Source organism: Cryptomeria japonica, chromosome 6, assembly GCF_030272615.1.
Source record: "Cryptomeria japonica chromosome 6, Sugi_1.0, whole genome shotgun sequence".
Taxonomy (NCBI): domain Eukaryota; kingdom Viridiplantae; phylum Streptophyta; class Pinopsida; order Cupressales; family Cupressaceae; genus Cryptomeria; species Cryptomeria japonica.
In genome coordinates, this window is record NC_081410.1 from 286,509,559 (window position 1) to 286,532,060 (window position 22,502).

A 22,502-nucleotide genomic window follows, 5' to 3' on the forward strand; every position below is an offset into this window, starting at 1 on the left:
TATTACTCATTTGCATTCATCTTATTGCATAGAAAAATAAAGCATTGCATTACTCATTACTCATTTTCATTTCATTTATTTGCATATGAAAAGAAACAAAAACAAGCATTCATATTCATCTGCATTACATACATCCATACTGAAAAGAAATTCATACATATAGAATAAAGTATATAGAATGCATCTCATAAACAAACCAACACAAGTATGATGAAGTCAAATCGATCTTGTTTATATACATTGTATAAAGTCTCTGAGTACAAAATGATGTCAAAATGACATGTACAAACTCCTATCGAAGCAAGAATCGTATAGGCTACAAAAAATGGGTGTGTCTACAAAAAAATATCAAAGCTACAAAAAGAATATCTAGCTCTCAGCCTCTCCCTCATCGCCTAGTGGAGGAGGTGGAGCTTGCTGACCGGGATCCTAACAAGGTGCCCGAGCTCCCTCTGACCGTGCAATGTACTATGAGTAGGGGACAACTTGCTACACAACTGGAACTGCTACATTATACACTACAACATAGTATGTCATCCTACTCATCTGGTGAAGGACCTCCTGCTGCAAAGTGTCAGTCTTTTCTCTCCTCTCTACTCTCATCTCTATGACCTAACGATCATGCTCAGTCCTAAGCTCTGCTAGCTGTCGGTCTTGCTCTGCCAACTGAGTCTGAGCCACTATTAGCTGTGACTACAACTCCGCAAGATATGTTCTCATCGTCCATCCCACGTCAGTCTCTTGCTCTCTTGCAGGCTCTCCACCTCCATCTCTCTCCTCCTCAACTTCACCCAGCCTCACACCTATCCTCCCAAGGGATCCACCCTCACCCCTTTGTTGTCCAACCCCAATTGGAACCCTACTACTACTAGCACTAGGATCACCACCTGCCTACCTTGGAGCCTCGGCTCTCTACCCCTATCCCTATCACTATGTCGGGGCATCATCCTCAATCTCCTCAATGTGAGGAGCCTGCTCAATTGGATCTATCAATCTAGGGAATGCATGCTGCTAGAACCAATCCTTGTATTGGAGCAATACCCCCGCATCTGCAACATCATCCATGTAATCTCATCTCAAGCGTTGTAAACTAGTGAGCTCCTTCATACTTAAGGCATAGGATAACCTCGGTGACCATCCCCGCCTCTCCTCATCAGCATAACATGCATACATTGTGTACTACCACGAGATCCCTTGAGGCCTGTCATACTACCTCATCACTCGAGAAACTACAAATCACTCTACTATAGTCTACAATCTACCAATAAGAGGGCGTGTAACATTTATATCCCTGCGTACCAATTGCCAGTCATCCCATGGCTCTAGGCCCCTATAAGGTCTCCATATCACGACTATAAGGTCTTCTTTTTGTCATCACCAAAAATTGATCTTCCCTAGATGGGGCTGCGTAACATGACCTGCATACCTATATACAATCAGTTGCCCAGGCTCTCTGCTATCATCCACAATCGGCTTGCAAACTGGGAGGTGCTCCCAAGCCCAAACCTATAAAATCAAAACTCCAGTGGCCATGCTCTTGCCCTCCCTATACACAACCTCACACATCTTGCGATACATGTGGGCTAATATGCAAGAACCCCAGCCAAGCCTCTGAGGGGTCTCCATCAATCTCTCTAACATCCTGCCCCAACCACACTGGAATCCTTGTTTTCCTTTATCCAGCATCAAAAAACAACTGATAAAACCTGCTAGAACACACGCTAGAGGAAACTCCTCACTGTACCTGGTCATCATCACATCCCAACTGATGGAACATGTCAAAATATCAAGATCCCTGAAGACATGCCTGACTGCCTGTAATCCAGGTAACAACGCTGCATCGTAATCTACCTTATCCCTAGTAAAAGGGATACGGAGGATCCTATATACATCCTCAGGAGTGATACTCATCTCCCCCACTGGCAAATGGAAGGTATTATGCTCTGAATGGAATCGCTCAACCAATGTTGTGAGCATTCCGTGATTCACACGGATATCAGGTAAACCAAGAAGGTGTGTCAAACTGCACAAATCAATATGAGTCTGCTCAACCTCTGAAAGTTGTCGAACTAATGTTATGATAGGAGGATAAACGCATCTAAAGAGAACATGAGGTAATCGAACCTGCAAAAAAATCACACAATGAAGCATCAAAAAACATTCCAAATAAGCCTACAAGAGAAGCAAAACATCACACAAATCTAACTATGCCAATTGCAAAATCAAAATTTCAAGTTTAGACCTTAAAAACTGCTCATTGTTTCCCAAATGACAAAACATAGAAGGGCAACAACTCGTACGAGTCAGGATGGGCCCTCATACGACAAAAGAACCCCATACGATAAAAGATTAGACCTAGGATGACAAAATGGTCTTTTATGCATGTTGTTGTACGACATAAGGGTGGGGTTAGAATGACAAATCTAATGGCCTAAAATGATAAAACAAACTTTAGTAGTTTCTCGTATGAGATAGGATCTTGTCTCGCATGACAAAATGAGAAGGGCCGACTTCAAACGTGCCAAAACTTGAAAAATGAACAAAAAAATTGAAAATTGAGAACATAAAGAGGCTTAAGATTGACCACTTACCACTGGCTCATAGTGTCGAGGTTGATTACATCATCTCTGGTGCTCGAATCGATGCTCATGAGTAGGGACTACCATTTTCTTCTCATAAGGCTTTTTGAATTTTCAAACTTGGAGGGTTAAAATGAATTGAAAATGACACTTTTACCCCATATATAGCCAAAACCCTAATTTTTCAACTTGCTCCGATGGACATGAAAATTGTACCCTTAGCTAATTTGCTTGTTCTAATTCTATTTTCGAGATCGAAATCAAAATCTGAGATCATTTTCCTAGTCAATTCACAAAATTTGGACCACTTAGCGCTTTTTCATCAAAAGCTCATTCTTTCTTCAAATTGCACTCAATTTCTCATGAATCAACGCTGAATCTCAATTGAATTATATAAATCAACTTTGTGCTCAATTTATTATCAATCGACACAAAATTTTTAAATATTCCTCTGAATCAATTTGTTCTCAACAACTTATCATCGCTAAAAATTGCTTATAATCGTGTACCCTCGTTATCTTTCGATTTCGTTCCCGAGGGGGCATACTCATGACCTTATGACCTCACATCTTCAAGTCAATTTTTTTTTCAAATCTTCATTAAAGTTGAGCAAAAATCTTTTCAACTAAAGAAAATCAAAATCTTATTTCTAAGGGGCATCTCAGCTTCATCGCTTCACATCAAGTTGAGATCTCTCAATCATCGGAATTGAATCAATCGCTAGGGGCATATCAATTTAATCGCTTTATATCAAGCTGATATTTGTCTTTTTTCTGAATCAATCTCTTAACGTTAATCAGTTTCATCACTTTTCATCAAGCTAATTATTCATTTAAAATCAATCAAGGGTTTAAAGAGTATCTTTTATCACACACTCAATCTAAGTAGATGTTCAGTTTCATCACATTGAATCAAGTTGGATAGTTTATCTTCACTCATCGTATCTTGATCAATCAAGTTCAAGATCAATTTTTATCTTCGCTCACTGTGTCTTGTTCAATCAATTTCTAGATCAGTAAGATCCGCTTCTTGATCAATCAAGTTCAAGTTCGGTATCTTTGTTCTCTATCGTTCCTAAGTTCAATCAAGTTTAGGATCGATGTCGCTTTAATCAGACTTCATTCAGCTTCATCACTTCGAATCAAGCTGAACATCTTGCTCTTCATCTGGTTCATGATCAATCAAGTTCAAAACTGGCATCTCCTAGACATCACACATTCTTTGAACCAATGAGTTGCTCGCACATTAATTCAAAGAGGGGCAAATGTAATACCCTAAAAATGGTCATCTAAACCATGGGCTCCTAATCTTGATAACATCACCAAGGTCCTAACAAAAGCCAATTAAATCAATCTTGAGGACATTATTAATTCTTTAATCATCAAATATCACATGGCAAGTTAATTACTCAATATTAATTAAATATTTATTTAATTAATTGAATCATTCCAAGAAAATCATTTTGATCAATTATTCTATCTTAATTTATTAAATATCCTAGCATATTTAATTAATTAATAAATTTTCCATTTAATCATGCAAAAAGAATTAATTTATTACAAAAGAGGAATTAATTACAAAGCAAGAGTTGAATTGAAAATAAAACAAAAGAATTGAATTGAGAGAGGAATCAAACTTGAGATATTATTTCTTTTTCTAAATTTAGAACTTGAAATCAGAAAAGCAATTAATTGAATTATTAATCATTTTCTAAATGAAACTCAAAGCTTTTCAGAAAAAGAAGTTCAGTTGCATTGAAAAGACTCTTTTCTTGAATAAATAAAAGAATTATCTACTTTTATCATAAGTGCATGAAATTAATTCTAATGCAACTTGAACTTCCTATCTAAATGCATTTCAATTAAACTATAATTGGAATCTATCTCAAGGTTAACTGAACCTGATTTGTCAATTATTTCAATTAATCCTAAATTGAGTTTTTTCATCATCTCTCTTGTAATTCTCTATAAATTCAACCTTCAGCTCTCATTCCAATTCACCCCAGAGATTTTTGAGAACACGCTTGGAGATTTATTATTGTTACGCTGATTTTTGCTCTGGAGTCATTGAATATATTATGCCTTTTTAGATTATTTGCATCCATATTTAGTTTATTCATATTGCTTGAATCCATATTGCTTGAATTCGTTATTGCTTGAATTATTCATCCATCTTGCATCCATTTTAGCTTAATATTATTCTCATATAGATCAAATCCTTTGTCTTGGTGTAGTCTAGTCACTGGTATTGCTTATAAAAATCTGAGAGCAATCTTGTACTCACATCTCTTAGAAGGCAATTAGTCGCTTTGTTATGGTTTATTATTTATTGATTATTGATTACTAACCATACATGTAATGACTTAATTGAAGTGTTGTGCTTGCAGCTACAGACCCTTTTTCACACACACATAGATTACTATTAGCAACACCTTTAGGAAATCCCAATTTCAACAAATATTTGTTTAATCTAGCATGCCAATCTCTAGCAACTTGTTTTAATTCATAAAGTGCTTTCTTCAACTTGCATACCATGTCTCCATCATCCAATAGTGAGAATCCATTAGGTTGTTCAATGTAAACTTCTTCATCTAAATCACCATTTAAAAATGCAGATTTGACATCCATCTGATATACCTTGAAATCTTTATAAGCAACATTAGCGGGCAATAGTCTAACAACTTTGGTTCTGGCAACCGGAGCAAAAGTTTCCACATTGTCAATCCCTTCTTGTTGTGAATATCCTTTGCAGACCAATCTAGCTTTATTTCTAACAACTTCACCGACTTCATTCAATTTTTTTATGAATACACATTTAGTACAAATAACATTTATATCATTAGGTCTAGGCACAAGTTCCCAAGTGTTGTTCTTTTCAATTTGATCTAACTCTTCTTCCATAGCTCTCATCCAATTTTTCATCTTTATAGGCTTCAACAACATCTCTAGGTTCATCTTTAGAAATTAAACACACTTCTTCTGCAACTAACTTTCTTCTAGTCATCACACCTTTATTATTGTCACCAATAATCTGATTCTTGGAATGATTGAATCTTACATACCTTGGAGTCTTTTGAATGTTTTGATCTTTAGGTTCTTGCACATCATCACCAACAACAGCAACATCCGAATTAACAGTCTCTACCGGATCATTCTGCTTAGGTTCTTTAGATTGAATAGGAGCTAAAACAACATGTTGACCATCATCATAAGCTCTTATCTCCTTCCTAAGGTTCTCATCCACTCTCACATTTTTACTTTCAACTATCTTTCTCAGTCTCTTATTTTAGCACCAGTAGGCTTTTCTCTTTGTAGAATATCCCAGAAAGATAGCTTCATCATTTCTAGCATCAAACTTTCCAATATCTTCATCTCTCTTGATATAACACTTGCTACCAAAAAATTTAAAATATTTTACAGTAGGAACATGACCAAACCAAATCTCATAAGGGGTCTTACTGGTATCACCTTTGGTATGAACTATGTTAATTGTATAGACTGTAGTACTAATAGCTTCTCTCCAGTAGACCTTCAAAATGTTTCCTTCAATCAACATGGTTCTTGCAACATCCAAAATAGTACGGTTCTTCCTTTCAACAACTTCATTTTGTTTTGGGGTCCTAGGAGAAGATAGTTATCTTCTGATTCCATTCATCTCACAGAATGAGTTGAACTCACCAGAACATAATTCTCCACCTCTATCAGATCTCAGACACTTCAATTTCAATTCGGACTTAGTTTCAACTTTAGCTTTGAATATCTTGAATTTCTCAAATGCTTTTGATTTCTCCTTCAGAAAGACAACCCACATCATCTTGGAATAATCATCAATTAGTAGCACAAAGTATCTATCACCCTACACACTTTTAATATTTGTAGGTCCGCACAGGTCAGGGTGCACAAGATCTAGTAGTCCATCAGATGTATACTATTTGTTCTTGAAAGAAATCCTTGTTTTCTTACCCAACTGAATTTCCTTACATACCAGATTAATAGGTTTAACAATCTTAGGCAAATCTCTAACAACTTGCGTAGAACTGATCTTGATCAATGAATCAAAGCTTACATGACATAGTATCCTATGCCACAACCAACTCTCATCTATCTTAGCAATCAAACAACTTTTCTCACCAGCATTCAAATGAAAAATGTTACCTTTAGTCTTAGCCCCAGATGCAATCTCTATACTAGAGGCATTCAAGATCTTGCATTTACCATTCTTGAATTGTAAATCATAACCCTTATCAACCATATGTCCAACACTCAAAAGATTATTCTTTAAACCTTAAACATACAAGACATCAGCAGTGTTATGCTTACCATCATATGTTTCGAAGCTTACAAATTTGCTTTTATCACCAATCATATGATGTGAACAACCACTGCCAATCACCCATTCATCTTTCTCTTCTACCTTAGCAGACAATGCTCTTTCCTCAACTGAACAGCTAGCAGAATCAGTAAGTATAGGTCTATCCTCTCTAATAGAAATAAACACAATTCCATCTCCTTCTAAATCATCATTTGTAACACCTTCATTTGTAGCATAATAACAGTTCCTTTGGTTCCTAAACTTCTGGTTAGACTTATAGGGCTTATCATACTTTTCATACTTCTCATATCTCTCATTTCTATCATGCTTATCAAATTTGTCATGTCTATCATACTTAGCCATTCTCTCCGGGCATCTAGAAGCAAAATGTCTTATCTTATTACAAGAGAAACATTTTAGAGGAAACTTTCCATCATACTTACCGACACCTTTAGGCAATCTCTGGGAAATCAATGCTTCAAGCTCATCAAGTTCTCTTTCTTTCTCTGCTATCTCTCTTCTTTCTCTTTCATATCTAGATATCTTGTACTCATTAGGATCATATTCTTGTTTACTAGACACAAATGTTGATTCTTTAAATTTTGTCTCAGACTTTCCATGTGATTCTCCAAATTCACTCAACTCAAATGCAGTAAGTTTCCCAACCAACATGTCTCTTATTACTGTGGTCACTCTCCAGATCTCATCAATTACAGAAAACTTATGTTTGTAAGCAGGAGGAAAAGATCTCAGCACCTTAGCAACAATCTCATCTTCCTCAATCTTTCCACTGACACATCTGATACCAAGGACAAGCTCATTTACCTTAGCCATGTATGAGTGTATGTTCTCATCATCTCCCATCTTCAATGTTTCATACTTTCCTTTCAAACTCTACAACTTAGCAACTTTCACTTGACTATCACCTTCATACAAGATTTCAAGTTTCTCCCAGATCTCATGTGCAGTCTGAAGTCCCATTACATTTGTCATCTCAGAATCAGTTAGGGCACTAAGCAATGCTTCCTTTACTCTAATGTTATATTTAGCTTCCTTAGTCTCATCAAGAGTAGATGGTCCATTCTGAGGAACAACATAGACATTCTTAGTGATCTTCCACTAATCCTCTCCAAGACATTTCAAGTGCACTTCCATCTGCCTCTTCCATACTGTATAGTTGCTTCCTTCAAACCTCAAACTGTCCTTTTTGAAAAGAATACCTTGAGTTGCCATTATGGATCTCCTCAAGCGATTAAGATTCTACCAGAGGATCTGTCTCTGATACCAATTGTTAGCAACAATAAAGGAGGAAGATTGAGAGGGAGGGAGTGAATAAATCTTCATCGGATTAGAAAATTAAACTTCAAAACAAGAACTGATAAACTGCAGCAATAGTCAGATAACTGGATTAACAACACAACACACAACACCAAGATTTTTGATGTGGAAAACCTAGTTAATTGAAAGACCACAGTGGGAACCTACCCACAGTACGATGATACTCTGCAATAGTATATGAAAATATTACAATGGGGAATGCACATGCATTCAGGCACACTGCCTAGAGCTCACTACTCAAAAGATATTTAACTGAAAGGATACAATCCTTAGGGAAGTCTTACTAACTTACAATATGATTTGGAAAACAATCCGGAAGGAATGAACTGCAATGATAGCATCTATAAATGCCTGATGACAGTTCCGATTAAGCACAATTGTCTTCTCTACAACACCAAACTCACCTCAACACCTCATTGAATGATATATCCTTGTTCACACATTCATCTCTCTCTAATAATGAAGACACAATACTGACTCACAAATTACATAAGCATCTCACCTATATATACAAATCATCAACCTTGATAACAAGGTCAGCTAAAACCTCAACCCTCATCTTACAATTACAAAAATTATATTGCATGATACAAAGATTGATCATAGGACCAATATTATGATTTAAATTACATATAATGGAACTAATTCAAATTACCAAATGATCACATCCACTGAAAATCCTTCTAAGACCAACTGCAACACGCTTCACCAACAGAAATATCGCATAACTTGAAAAATCACCGGTTCATAAAAAATCACCAAAACTTGCACAATGATCAATGAGGATCGCCAAAAAAAAATAGGACACAACTAGGAAACACTAGAAAACATGTTAGAATCATCTGGAATAGTTGCACCAACACCACTTTTCAAATCTTCATTGATCAACATCTAGAAGCTCAAGAACACAACCAATCAGCAATTGTCATGAGGAAAGATAACTTGCGGAGCACCTAATCATGAACCATCTAAAATAAAGATTCTCAAGATCATCTAAGATAATATCCCAAAGTCTCAACACAAGATCTGATTATACCAGAATATACTAAAGAAAATACCAGAGTCTGCAAAATAGTGATCAGCAAAACCAAACTATAAAACCGGATCATAAAATATTCCCAAACTCATTGTAATAGATCACAAGAATATGTTGACATCAATGACAACATCATATCCTATCAATAGAAATGATCAACTAAATCTAACAATCTCCCCCAATCACGCAACAAGGATATCTACTATAGTGTATAATGTCTGACCATAAAGTGAAGTAGGTCATTAGGACATTGTCAAGGGAGACCCACCTTGGTTTTGTAGAGCCAAAAGTGCATGAAATTTCAGTCTTGTGAGTGAATATCATTTGTTGGCCAAATCCAACCTTGAACCTGAGAATAGGAATGTGGCTAAATCTTTGGTTTTGGGGATATGTTGATTTGGGAACCAACAAATTGGCAACTCTATTCGGGATAGGTTGAATAAAGGCTTGTCAAGTTGCCCATGAGTCTCTAGTTAAGAATTTTAGCCTAGAAGAAGTTTTGTAGTAGCATATGTGAAGAGGATTTAATTGACTCTGCTAAGGATAGGTTGAATAAAGGCTTGTCAAGTTTCCCAAGAGTCTCTGGTTAAGAAGTTTTTAGCCTAGAAGAAGTTTTGTAGCAACATATGTGATGAAGATTCATGTGACTCTATTGTTGAAGAGAAGACTCAGAATTTTAAAAGGTTTTGAATAGCTCTCATTTTTTCAAGAATGTTCCTCTACAAGGAGGTGGCAACTCTATCCTAAAAGAACCTAATAAATAAAAAAGAAGAGCTCTAGTTGTGAAGAGCTTTTAGTCAAGAAGAAGTGACCAACTACTATAATATTTTCTAGGTATTTTCCTATTGGTTTACCAAAGAAATTTGTATAAAAGCCATGAGTATTTAGGGCTGAAATGAATCCCTTATCAAGTGTAGTAGCACTATTAAGAGGGGAAATATTTTGTATTTAGATTACATGCTTCTATGTTGTATTTTTTAGTCATGATATTTTGAGAAGAGCATGTAATGTTGTAATAGGTCCACTCAAGAGAATCTTAAGCCTGGTTTCTCATTGTTTTGTGTACTATCTCATCTTAAGGTCTTGAGATGAAAAGGAAGAGTCATAAAATGTAACTACATTGTTGTATGAAGAGGTTTTACAAGTCAAGAAAAAATGTATTATCCAAGTATTGTCCTAGGCATAATGAATAATCAACAACTTCATCCATGTCCACCAGGAGAGGTGTTTATCCTCGAAAGATATAAGCCGTTGAACTATAGAAATATTTAGGGATACCCACACCCTTTCCCTATTGAGTTTAAAGACCAAAGGCCTTTGTTTCATGCAAAGGAGTGTGAATCAGTAGTCAAGCATGTGTAGTCACTTTGTGAGTTTATAGAAGATTTTTAGTTTCATGATGAAGATATTATTATGAAGTTATTTATGAGGTCTTTGAAAAATGATGCAAGAGAATGGTATGATAGTTTGCCCATGCAATGCATATCTTCATGGGAAGATTTTAAGGGGTTGTTCCTAAGAAGATTCGGTGATAATAATAAAAGTTATGAACAACTCATGAGTTCTCAGAATTTTCTAGCAAGTAGGAATGTGATGTATGCACAAATACAATATGGGTCAAGTGTTGAAAATGGTTTCCAAAGCATAGATTTCCCTGCTGTCCCAACTTATGTTTTTTAGCACCATGAGTATTCCCATCAGCCTCAAATTGATCATGAGTGTAATCCAAGTCTTGCATATCCAATGGTGTATGTTAGTGAATCATTGAATATAATAAGTATGGAAGATGAACCACCACATGCATTGTTTTTAAGGTTCTTAAGAGATTTAAAGAACATTCCTATGAGTTTTATGCTTCTCGAGTCTGAGTGAATTGACTTGTTTTTGCAAGTCTATGAGCCTAATGTTGTCCAACAGTCTAAAGATTTGAAACCATCGAGTATGGATCAGGTTGGTGAATGGATATATATGATTGAAAGGTTCAAATCTGAAATTTCACTTGATGTTGAAAACCTTAATGCTGATAATGAAAACATTGAGCCAAAATGTGATAAGAATGCACAAGTTTGTAGCGATAGTCCTTGTATTGTTGAAAATCAAATATATTTTCATGTTGCAGTAGATAATGTTTGTGAAAAATAGATAGATGATGAATGTACACCTATAAATGATTGTAATGGCAACCTAAATGCAATTGAATATGAATATTTGGAGAGTCCACTTTCTATTTCAAAGTGTGACCTTGCGTTTGATAAGGTTGTGGGAGATTCAATCTCCTGTGCCATAACAAATATATGCTCTTATGGAGTCATTGAGTTCTTAGTTTGTAATAATGACAATGATTTGTAGGAAGATGATGCTCACAACTCTTGTGAAGGCATATAGGAAGAGAATATGGGACATATGGATGAAGAGGGCACATGCTCAATTTGTAGTGAACAAATTTCAAAGTTATTGGCAGCTGAATATCAGAGGTATGCATGAGGAAAATGCCAACAACTCATGTGCCCTGTTGATATAGGTTTTGAAAATGAAAGTATTCCTTATAATGATAAATGTAATACACCCACCATCAATTTTCTTCCTTTATTAAAAATAGTTGGTGAGGAAAGTGATGAAGATTATAAAAGTGTAGAGTTTCTTGAATGCGATCATGATGTATATGTTGATGGTGAAAGTGTATGTGCTGATAAAAACTCAAAATTATTTTTTGATGACATATGGGTGGCTGATAATAATGACATTCATTGCAAAGATGATCCTAATGAAGAAGTTTCAATTGCTGAGACAAGGAGCATTGGAGGGGACTCAAAATGTCAAGATGATAAATCTTGTCAACACTTAGGATTGCAGTTACTTGCGAGGATTATGTATGATTTTTTTTCATGCTCTTGATGAAGGTTTGGATGACGTATATGGTTTTAGGATGAGTTCTTCTAAGAAATTATTTTTTGACATGCAAACTAGTGACTAGAATGAAGACCATAGAGCTAATTGTGTGTTAGAACATGAATCTTTTCTTTTTTCAGTTGGATGATATGTGCACAAAGCATGACAGTGATTTCAGCAATAATGAATGTTATGTTCAGCATAAAAGTGTCTTGTTTGATGAGCATAGCATGTTTTTATCACATGATTATCAGTATTTTCAAAATGTGCATGAGTTTCGAATGATTAATGATAGTGAATGCACTCACAACATTGAGTATGGCAGTTGGATGAGAGATGTCAGTATGATTAAGTAGTTAGATGTTAGTGCTATTTTTAGATTGGCCTTAATGCAATCAGAGGAAAACCATGTTTATGACAGAGGAAAGAATAGACCTTTCTATTTTGATGGCCTTCGGCCATCACATGTGGTTTGATGTTCAAGACACAATAGTAGGGGGAAGAGATGACCTTTTTTGACTTTGCACCCAATGGAGTAAGCACCCGATCTACTCCCAGAGATCTGGATTCTTGCCATGCTTGTAGGGGGCATGCATCCCCAAGCTAGAGCCACTATTGGGACCTCCAAAATTTGGCTAAATTTTGAGGGCCCATGTAAAATCTTGCTTAAGACACTTAGAATTTCTTTGCAAAATCAATCCAAGTAGCCCATTTTGAGGGCTAATATTTTGGCACTCATGGATTGTCATGAAAAATCACTTTGGGATCTTGTTCAGGACTTATCAGAGATGGTATATAACCACTTATAGCTTATAAGGGTCAATTTTGATGATTTTTTGATGACCTTATTTTGAGGCCTTGAGGTAGGTTTGCCAATTGCAGTTGTTGCACCTTTTTGAGTGAGCAATATTTGAGGAATTGCATTTTGTCACCAACCGAGCATCATGCCAATCCATTTTTTGGTGATTGTCTGCATTTTTATGAAGCCCCATGAATCCATTTTATAAGTTTTCCAACTTGAATCCATATACAAATCGTTCAGATTTGCAGGCTGAACTGTGCAAAGTCTGCAAAAGTAGCCCAACGTTTGAATTTTTATTTGATGGCCTATTGACGTGCATGAAAAGGTGAAAGTGCCCAATGATTCCCTATATGTTTGCCTGCAAATTTTTCAGTTTATAGCCCCTTTGCACCTCATCTGATATTTTTTCAAGGTCCATTCCAAGTGAACTTTTCCAGGGTTTAAATATCAACATTTCCAGAATTTTCAGAGAAGGCAAGTTTGGATGCTAATATTTTGCACATGTGATCAAATCAATCCAAACCCTCTTATGAACATGCTTATCCTATCCAGATGTATCAGTTTACCAAGTGGTGGCCATTGAAACTAATGTTTGATATTTTTTCAGTTCAGTGTTTGGATGGGTTTCAGATTGGTTTGAAAGGTGTAGTTTCAGAGAACAACTGAGAAGGAAACTTCAAGGATTAAAAATTTTCATCTCAAGAAACAACATCCAGTTGACATTCTGGAATCCCTATATGACACTCTACAAGTATGCAAGTTTTGAAGATCCATGGAGATGGTTTGGTTAGTTTTTGAGGTCGATTCTAGGGGCTACTCAGGTTGTTTTGGTAATTGAGTGTCAATTTAAATCCTCATCTGACCAAAATTTTGAGCCCAGGATGCATCTAGTTAATGTTTCAGATCATCTTCAGAGATCACAGATCAATTGTTACGAAATGATTTTTTTTTTTAGTCGGGCCCACCAGAAACCGCTAGAGTTGTGACCCAATGTGATTAACTAAGTGCTCACCTTTAAAAATATGTATTATTTGAATCACTTAGATTAAAATAATAATGATTCCAAATTTATATGGATTCTAATAAAGAAAGAAGAGGGTGATATTATTCAAGTCACTTAGTTGATTTGAATGCAAAAGATACATAGGGGATCCAAAAGTGAAAGTAAAATATATATTGCAAGCTTGACTAATGAGGTGACCCAATAAAATCATTTAAGGTTCATTGTAAAATGTGTGTCATTTAAATCATTACATTTCAAAGTCTTGGGGGTAAACTAAAAAGGTGAATCTTTTGGGATCATTTCATTAAGTCCCTAAAATTCTAGAGGTGGAGGGAGAAATTCTTTGAAAATATTTCATAATGATTTTAAATAAAAAATAATGAAATAGAGCGGGCATTTCTTGGTAATGATTTAATGTTAATTATAGTGGCATCTATTTCATTAAACTTGTTGAAGTAATTGTGGGGTGTAGGGAAAATATAGTGGAGAAGAAAATTTTAAAAGACTTTAAACCCTTGTGTTTTTTTTCCTTACCTCGCATGGCTCTCAGAAAAGAAAAAAGGAGAGCGCGGGATAGCAGGGAAGGGGGTTCCCCATTGGCCCGCAAGGTGAATCAAGGCATGCAAGAAGTAGTGTGGGCCTGCGGGTAAAAGGGTTTTAGACATCCCACCACACCACGCGTAAGGAAAAGGTAGTAAAATAAGGGCGCCAGACAGTGGGATAGACACAATACAAGACAAAAGAGGAGGTTGCGGGAGATAAAAAAAATTAGGGTAAGGAAGATGAAATGCGGGAAGGTAGAATGGGCCTCTGTAGAAAATAAAAACCCTAAAACTATGAAAGTAATACAGAGGAGGGTCTTGTTTCTTGTTTCATGATGTTGCTCAGACATAATAAAGGATGGGCGTATTTTCAATCATAGCACTCTGTAATTCCTTCTCAACGATTTTGATTTGTGTAGAGTGCAAAGATGGAATGCGCTTCTCTCATGCGGAAATTTGTAGTTAACTGCATTATTTCATGTTGTTTTAGTAAGCTAGAAGGGCGTTGTTGCGCTTGGAAGGCTTGCCATTGATAAGGTAGAAGGGTGATGGTCTCATTTCTTTGGGTAGCTGAGTTGGAACCATGGGAGGTGTGGGGCTTAACCTATTGACATGATAAGATGAACGCCAAAGTGCATATGATTTTTCCAGCATGTGTATTATTTGCGCCCAAAGGAAAGGGTTTTGTAGTATCACACTCGCAATGGCAAAAAGATCTCTACGATAACTGTTCCTGATTTTTTATCTGTCCAGTTTTGAAGGGGAAATATTCTTTGAAAATAAGGCTTAAGGCTTAGAAGGTTAGCATGAGGATAGAGGGAAATATTGTGCTGAAGGTGAAAGATTAACTTTTGTTCCCCAGGCGTGACAAATGGCTTCAGATAGCACCATATTAATATATTCTCTCAAAAGGTGCTAAAAGAGAGACAGGTATGAAACCATCACATGGTTACTGTGTCAGCAGTTGTTTTATGGACAGTGAGCTCCCACCTTGGCTAAAGTCATAGATCTAGGCTATTGATGCTGAAAATGGGATCGTGGATTCAAAAAATAATTACGAGCGCTAGCTCGGATTGGATATCGTGATATATGTTATCATGATTTTTCTCGTCTCTTATAACTGTGAGCATTCTCTATTTGTGGTTTGAAAAAGTAATGGGCATCCTTGTTCGCGGGTTCAATTATTGGTCATGAATCTAACCTTAAAGTTGCAAAAAGAAATAAGTGGCATGTGTGTTGATCCATATGTTATCAATCAAAATGTGGTAAATTGAAAGAAGCTGTGTCAAGATCTCTTATAGAGTTGATTTAGGCATTTCTCTTGGAGTTTGATGATCACATACGCCCATATGTTATCAATCAAAATATGGTAAATTGAAAGAAGCTATGTCAAGATCTCTTATGGAGTTGACTTAGGCATTTCTCTTGGAGTTTGATGATCACATACGCCCATATGTTATCAATCAAAATGTAGTAAATTGAAAGAAGTTGTGTCAAGATCTCTTATGGAGTTGACTTAGGCATTTCTCTTGGAGTTTGATGATCACATACGCCACTAAAGGTGCAATGAGGCTATGCTTTGAATTTGGTCATGTTATGGAGATTAACAATACTATTGTAATGGCAAAGGAAGACTACCAATTTAGAAATAATAGTTCATATGACTATGCAATTTCTCATATTTCAAAACTCATGATGTATGGATGTAGTTTCTTTAGGAAGCGAGTGATGCAATGGATGATTGCACAAAGGAAAATGGTAATAGTATTACACAATAGGGGACAATGCAGTGGCAAAATGTTCCCATTGTGAGAGAGAATTAGGGTAAAGAGTAGACAATGGTAGGTGAGTTATTCTCCAGGGTGAAAATATTTAGTGAAAGGGAGCAAAATACAGGTGGGTGTATTCATTTTCTTTTCATAAGAATGAAGTCATGACAAAGAATAGATCTCTCGAGTATTTGGGGAATTAATTATTCATAAAAGTATGGACAAAAGGAGCATATATGTGCCAAGATGAATAATTATATTGTCAAAAAAAATGATAAATACAACAAATGGAGTATTTTATAAGTTTAAATATTTTTATAAGGGAAGAACTACACAGAAAGTGTGCAACAAATACTTGCAAATTATTTTCACATATGCACCAAATACAAAGGATTTTATTTTGCTCCTAATATAAATGATATAGTTGCAAGGCATTTTCCCACGTATAAGAAATTTTTCAGAAAGAAAGAAAGTGACAAATTAGGGTAGCCACTACAAAGGGGAATTACTATTTTCAATCAGAGATAAAATGTGGGCTACAGCCAGGGGCCAAAAGAAGATATTTCTGACAAAGGCAAAAGAAGCATGAAGCAAATAATGACAAATTTATTTGTCATAACAAATGCATGAAGCTAAAACAAGTCAATTTTTTGTGTGTAGGAATGGGAGAAGAAGTGTGTGAATGCAGGGGCATTTTCTAGATTTCCTAGGTGTTACAAACAAATTAAAAGATGTGGATCAAAGGCAGATTGGAGAAGAGAAAGTGCATATTTTGAAGATTTGAAATTCAACAAAGAGGATGACAAGTGTCAGTTTTTGGTTTCCTTTAGGGTTTCCTCTTTGTCTATTTAGTTTTCTCTTCTCTTCATTTGGGGGGGGTTCTGGATGTAAAAATTACTATAGAATTTTATGGAAGCAAGTCTTCCATGTACAGTCCATAGTTAGAGTGCATAGAGTAATATTTTCAGCTTGTAGTTGTTGCTTTGAATAGTTTATGACCAAGATGCAAGTGATGTTTTTTAGTGTTTTCCTGTAGTTGTCTCCAGCATGTAAGAGCATTATTTTATGAAACAAATGATCAAGGATCATCTATTTTGTCCCAGCAAAATTTGATGTTTATCTTGTTTTCTTCTTCTCTTCAAGGAAGAGATTAAACTTCTTTAAATAGGATAAAAAAGGTGTTATGTGCATGTAGGATTTTCAAGAATGACTACAATGAAACTATAATGAATGGTGTTAATGTAATGCATTAATGCTAAGAACTCATTGGTTATATCTTAACCTATTTGGGTATCATGTTTAAGTGTTGTAAGTTGACTCTACTACCCTAAGAAAGGCACTGGTCATGGGGCTTGCACCCAGTTTTTGGAATCATGAATAATATATTAAAATATCATTTTTTTTGTTCAAAGGAGTAGTTTTAGTATAGAAACTAGTCCCACTAGTTGCATTAATGTTTGAAATCTGAGTTTGTAGCCAAACTCGATGTTTATTCATTTTTCCTTGGTGTATTTTCATTGGGATATTTTCTATAGTGTATAATGTCTGAGCATAAAGTGAAGTAGGTCATTAGGACATTGTCAAGGAAGACCCGCCTTGGTTTTGAAGATCCAAAAGTGCAGGAGATTTCATTCTTATGATTGAATCTCGTTCATTGGCCAAATCCAACCTTGAACCTGAGAATAGGAATGCGGCTAAATATTTAGGGTTTGCGGATCTGTTGAATTGGGAACCAATAGGGTACTCCTTCAAAAGGTAACGATCTATACTTTTGCAAATGTTCACCCTCAGAAATAGCACTTTGAAGGTTGCATGCCATAGTTTCATATTAGTAAAGGAGTTGTTTTGGGGTTTAAACATGAAAGATGTTTTTTGTTTTGAAGAAGAAGGTGTGGAAAGGTTTTAATAGGACGTAAATATCATTAAGTTCAACATGAAGAAAAACCATGCACACAAACAATACCATTACAGGTCAGTTCTAACTTTTTGAAATCGTCTCTTCACCATTCGTGAAGAAGAACTTTAAACTTGTATATGCATGAAGGGTCTTGTATCTTTTATTTCTAAACACATTATTGTTATGGAGAAGTAGTTCAACATGAATAAACGTATCTTTTTCTTAGAGTATTCAAGATATGACAAAAAAATGGTCTAGTTATTATCTTTGTCGTCATAAGTTTAGAGGATAGCATTAAAGTGATGTTCCTATCATATTGATCAAGCAAGAAGATAGATCAAAGTATCAAGAATGCACAAGATAGTGCCAATATTGTTATAAGTTAGAAATAGTATTCCTTACACAGAGGAAACATTTCCACATCTATTAAAAAAGAGAGCAATGAAAAAGGTTTTAGAGGGTTCAAGCAATAGTTCAATAGAAAGGGTGAGAGTGAATGAGTAGCCCTTCAAGAGTTCTCTCTAAACAATAAAGTAAGATAGGCGTATGGGAGAAGGTGATAGTTAGAAGCCAAAAAACAAAGAATTCCCTCTGTTATTAAAGAAAGAAGGCTTAATTTCTCAGAGATAGAGCAACAAAAGGCCTAAGACTATGGTAAAGAAAGTTGACAATGAGAGCAATAATAGTGAATATCATTATCATGGTGAGAAAGAACTAATTAATACCATACCCAACCTCCATAGAAAGTTCATTTGTTGCAATGAAAGCTCCATGGTAAGAGAAGTCGAAGTGCAGTCAAGACACGATGAATACAAAAACACAAGATGGAAAGGAAATAAAGAGAATGAAAGCCACCGTATAATTGAAAATAGGCAAATAAAGTAAGATAGCCCTCTATTCTGATAGGGATCATATGGTAGTTAAAAGTCTCTTGTAGAGATTTAAGAAAATAACTTTCAAACCCTTACCATCTTTATGAGGGAAAGTGACAAATTTGCAGTCATCATATTAGCAAAATGACAGTGACATTTTAGGTCATAAGTATGCCATAATAGAACAAAGGGAGTCTATATGAGCCAAACAATAGTGATTATGTACCATTACAAAGATCTCACTAAATAGAGATTACTATTTAAAAATAGTTGTAGAGGATTGTGACATTCAAGCAAAGACTATGACAACAATGAAAGCTCCTATCCATGTTCCAGAAGATACCAAAGAAAAAGTCACACAAATAGAAGAGGTACAAAGTGAGTAACAAAGAGGATGGTATCCTAAGCATGTAAACTTTGAAAAAATGCCAGAAAGCATAAATAAAGGGCTTGAGAAAAAGAAAAATTTATTATCAATCCAAAGGATAGTAACACAAGCAAAAAGGAAAGTACAAAGCACAAGCCCAATAGAAAATCAAGAATAAATATGTGAATGTATCACTTTGGTAGGGTCAAGAGAAGAAATATAGTTTTCATAGCACTGTAAATGGATTCTATGAGCACCAAAAAGATAGCATATAAGTAAACTATGATACATGGGTTTGTGCCAGTATTCACAAGCACAAAAATAGTAGAATTTATCAATCAAACAATAATACAATCCTATGAATGAACAGTGACAATAATATGTGTCATAAATAATGTTAATATCTTCATAGGGTAGTATTGATACTATTTCCATAGCAAACATAGGGTTATATTCAAAATAAGTGAAATAGAGGTATTAGATTTTCATGTAGTGAGATACAAGAAAACCCATACAAGGAAAGACCAAACACCGAGTAGAACAAAGTGGGTTTGCAATCATAACATTGCCTAAGAACTTAGGTTATTTGCAATACCCTATAAAAGAATAAAATTTTGAGACAAAATTATCAATTGCAAGAGTTTGAAGAGGTCAATTTATCTATAGTACAATAAATGTGTTCTAAAGTCTAAAGATCAATAGGAAAGTGAGCATTTGCAGCCATGAGAAGTCAAAGGGTTAGGAGTTGCAAGTAATGATGATACATTTGGAAATGTTGATAGTGCTAAGGAGGATTTTCATTATTCAAAGGGTAGAAATACAGTGAAGCTAATCTTATCCATACAAACTAGGAGCTATGAGAGGTCAATATACAAGTATTGTGTCAATTACCCCATAGTAGTCAAGACTTGGAGAATAGTCCTAAGGAAACCCTAAAAATTGAACAATGAAGGATCACCATCAAAATAATATAATGATTAGTGGCAACCAATAAAAAGTTAATTGGTCAAAAGTTAGTTCATACTCTTAAGGCCAGCAATGATGTAGACATTGCCCCAACATTGGGTGATATTTTTTTATGCTATTAGGACGTCTATATAGGTTATACTATGACAAATACAATCACAACATGTAGTCATGTATAGACTTAGAATAGATACATTAAGTGTAAGGAAGTATTACATCCATGATAGTTGAAACAATAATAAATGATTAGTAATGGCTATAAAAGACATAGATTAATAGAAAACAGTGAAGACAAAGAATGAGACAGTGGTTTGCAATCATCAAACTTAGTTTCATAATAGTATAAGGATTCATGTAGTAGTAAATAATGGAAGTCATGCTTCCATATTAAAAATCATTTTGTAATGCAATGAAAAGAATGCAGACCTTATAGATTTTAGTCTAAGAAGAACGAAAGAAAAACATCTAATGGAACAAAGATAACAGTCAATGCAGGGACATTGATAGGAAAATGAGAAATGAAGGAACACGCCTTCCATTAAGATAAGACATAAATGAGTTATACATAGTTTAGTAGAAAGAATTTGGTATGCAGCAGCAATAAGGAGATAGTCTTCTTCAAGCAAAGAATACTTTTGTGGATCAAATTCATGCATTAAGTGTTTGCATTAGGTACTGTGAATGTAAAACCTTTTAATCATAAAAGACACCAAGAAAGTATAGTCCTAATAATATTGATACAAAAATAATGTATGGAGGTTTCAAGGATATTGATCAAAAGGTCAAGTTGTACACTTTCAAAAAGTAAGAAGGAAGAGGTGGATGTAACCCCAAAATAGCCTTTCAACGCAAGTCATGCATGCTTTAGGTTTTGGTATGAGATCAAATAGCAGTTTGTGGCTAAAATGTCTCAGTTTTAAGACTTTTCAAAGGTTGTCATGGCATGAAAACTTCTGAATCCAACCCTCATTTGCCTTATGTAATCAATTAGCTCATAGTTTGAAGAGGCATAAGGTGGAGTTAAATTCTTGCAACATTCAGTTTGAGGCTTGAAAATGAGGGGTTTTAAGGGTGATTATAGTAGTTCAAGGTTAGTTTGAACCCCATATGAGTAAAGTATCATTTGAGACAACTTTGGGGAGCCCAAAACTTCACTTTCTAGCAGTTTCACCTCCCTTTCTTCATGCCTTTTCTTCAAATTTTATGCCAACCAGATATATCATACAATTTAGAGATAGAAACAATGAAGAAGCATTCAATTGGAGTTCAACTCATGGAAGCACACCAGTTCAACATTCAATTATTCTCAAGGCTTCTCTTCTATAAGTCTAATTTCTTCTTCTTGTCTAAGTTCTTTCTTTTTTGCCCACACACATAGTAGAAGCATTGTAACTCAACATTCTTTTTAATTTTAGAAGTATTTTCTTAGTTTTTAATAGCAAAAGGATTCCTTTCAACTTCAATAAAAGTTTTTGTTCCTTCAAAAATGTCTCTTGTTTTTCCTATTGTCAATGAACGATTTGATTTAATTATTATGATTTTCTCTTAAATCCTTTAATTTGTCTCATTATGGTAATGATGAAATAAGAAATTTCATAGTTGGTATAGGTTATATGTTGTGCTTTATCAATCAAGTTAGAGTTGTGAAACCTAGTTTCCTTCAAGCAAACTTTAAAATGAAAACTTTCATATGAAACATTGTTGTACTTTGTGATCTTAATTAAGTTGTGGGAATATTTATGCTTTAATTGAGTTAAATTGTATGTCAGAATCAGTAGTTTTAGACCTTTGTATTGGTACATCACCTCTTATTAGAGTATATTTTCAGTTTTCAGCAAGCTTTCTATCCCTTTTCCTATACAATTAATAGTTTTAGGAAGTATTCATTAGGAGAACCAGCTCACTCTAGAGATTGATCTTCACAATAGACAACTCACAAGCCTTAAGATCATTCCATGTTGCACAATATGGCCAAGATCTTGAGTTTGACATAGGGTGAAAATCCTTCTGACAATAGTTTTTGGCATGTCTAGTGGGACCATTGGACTATTTTCAATCCATAAAGCTCCATATTTTCTGGTATTTTGGTATGAGCAATATTGATTCCAGTCTTCAAAGGTAATAGATATCA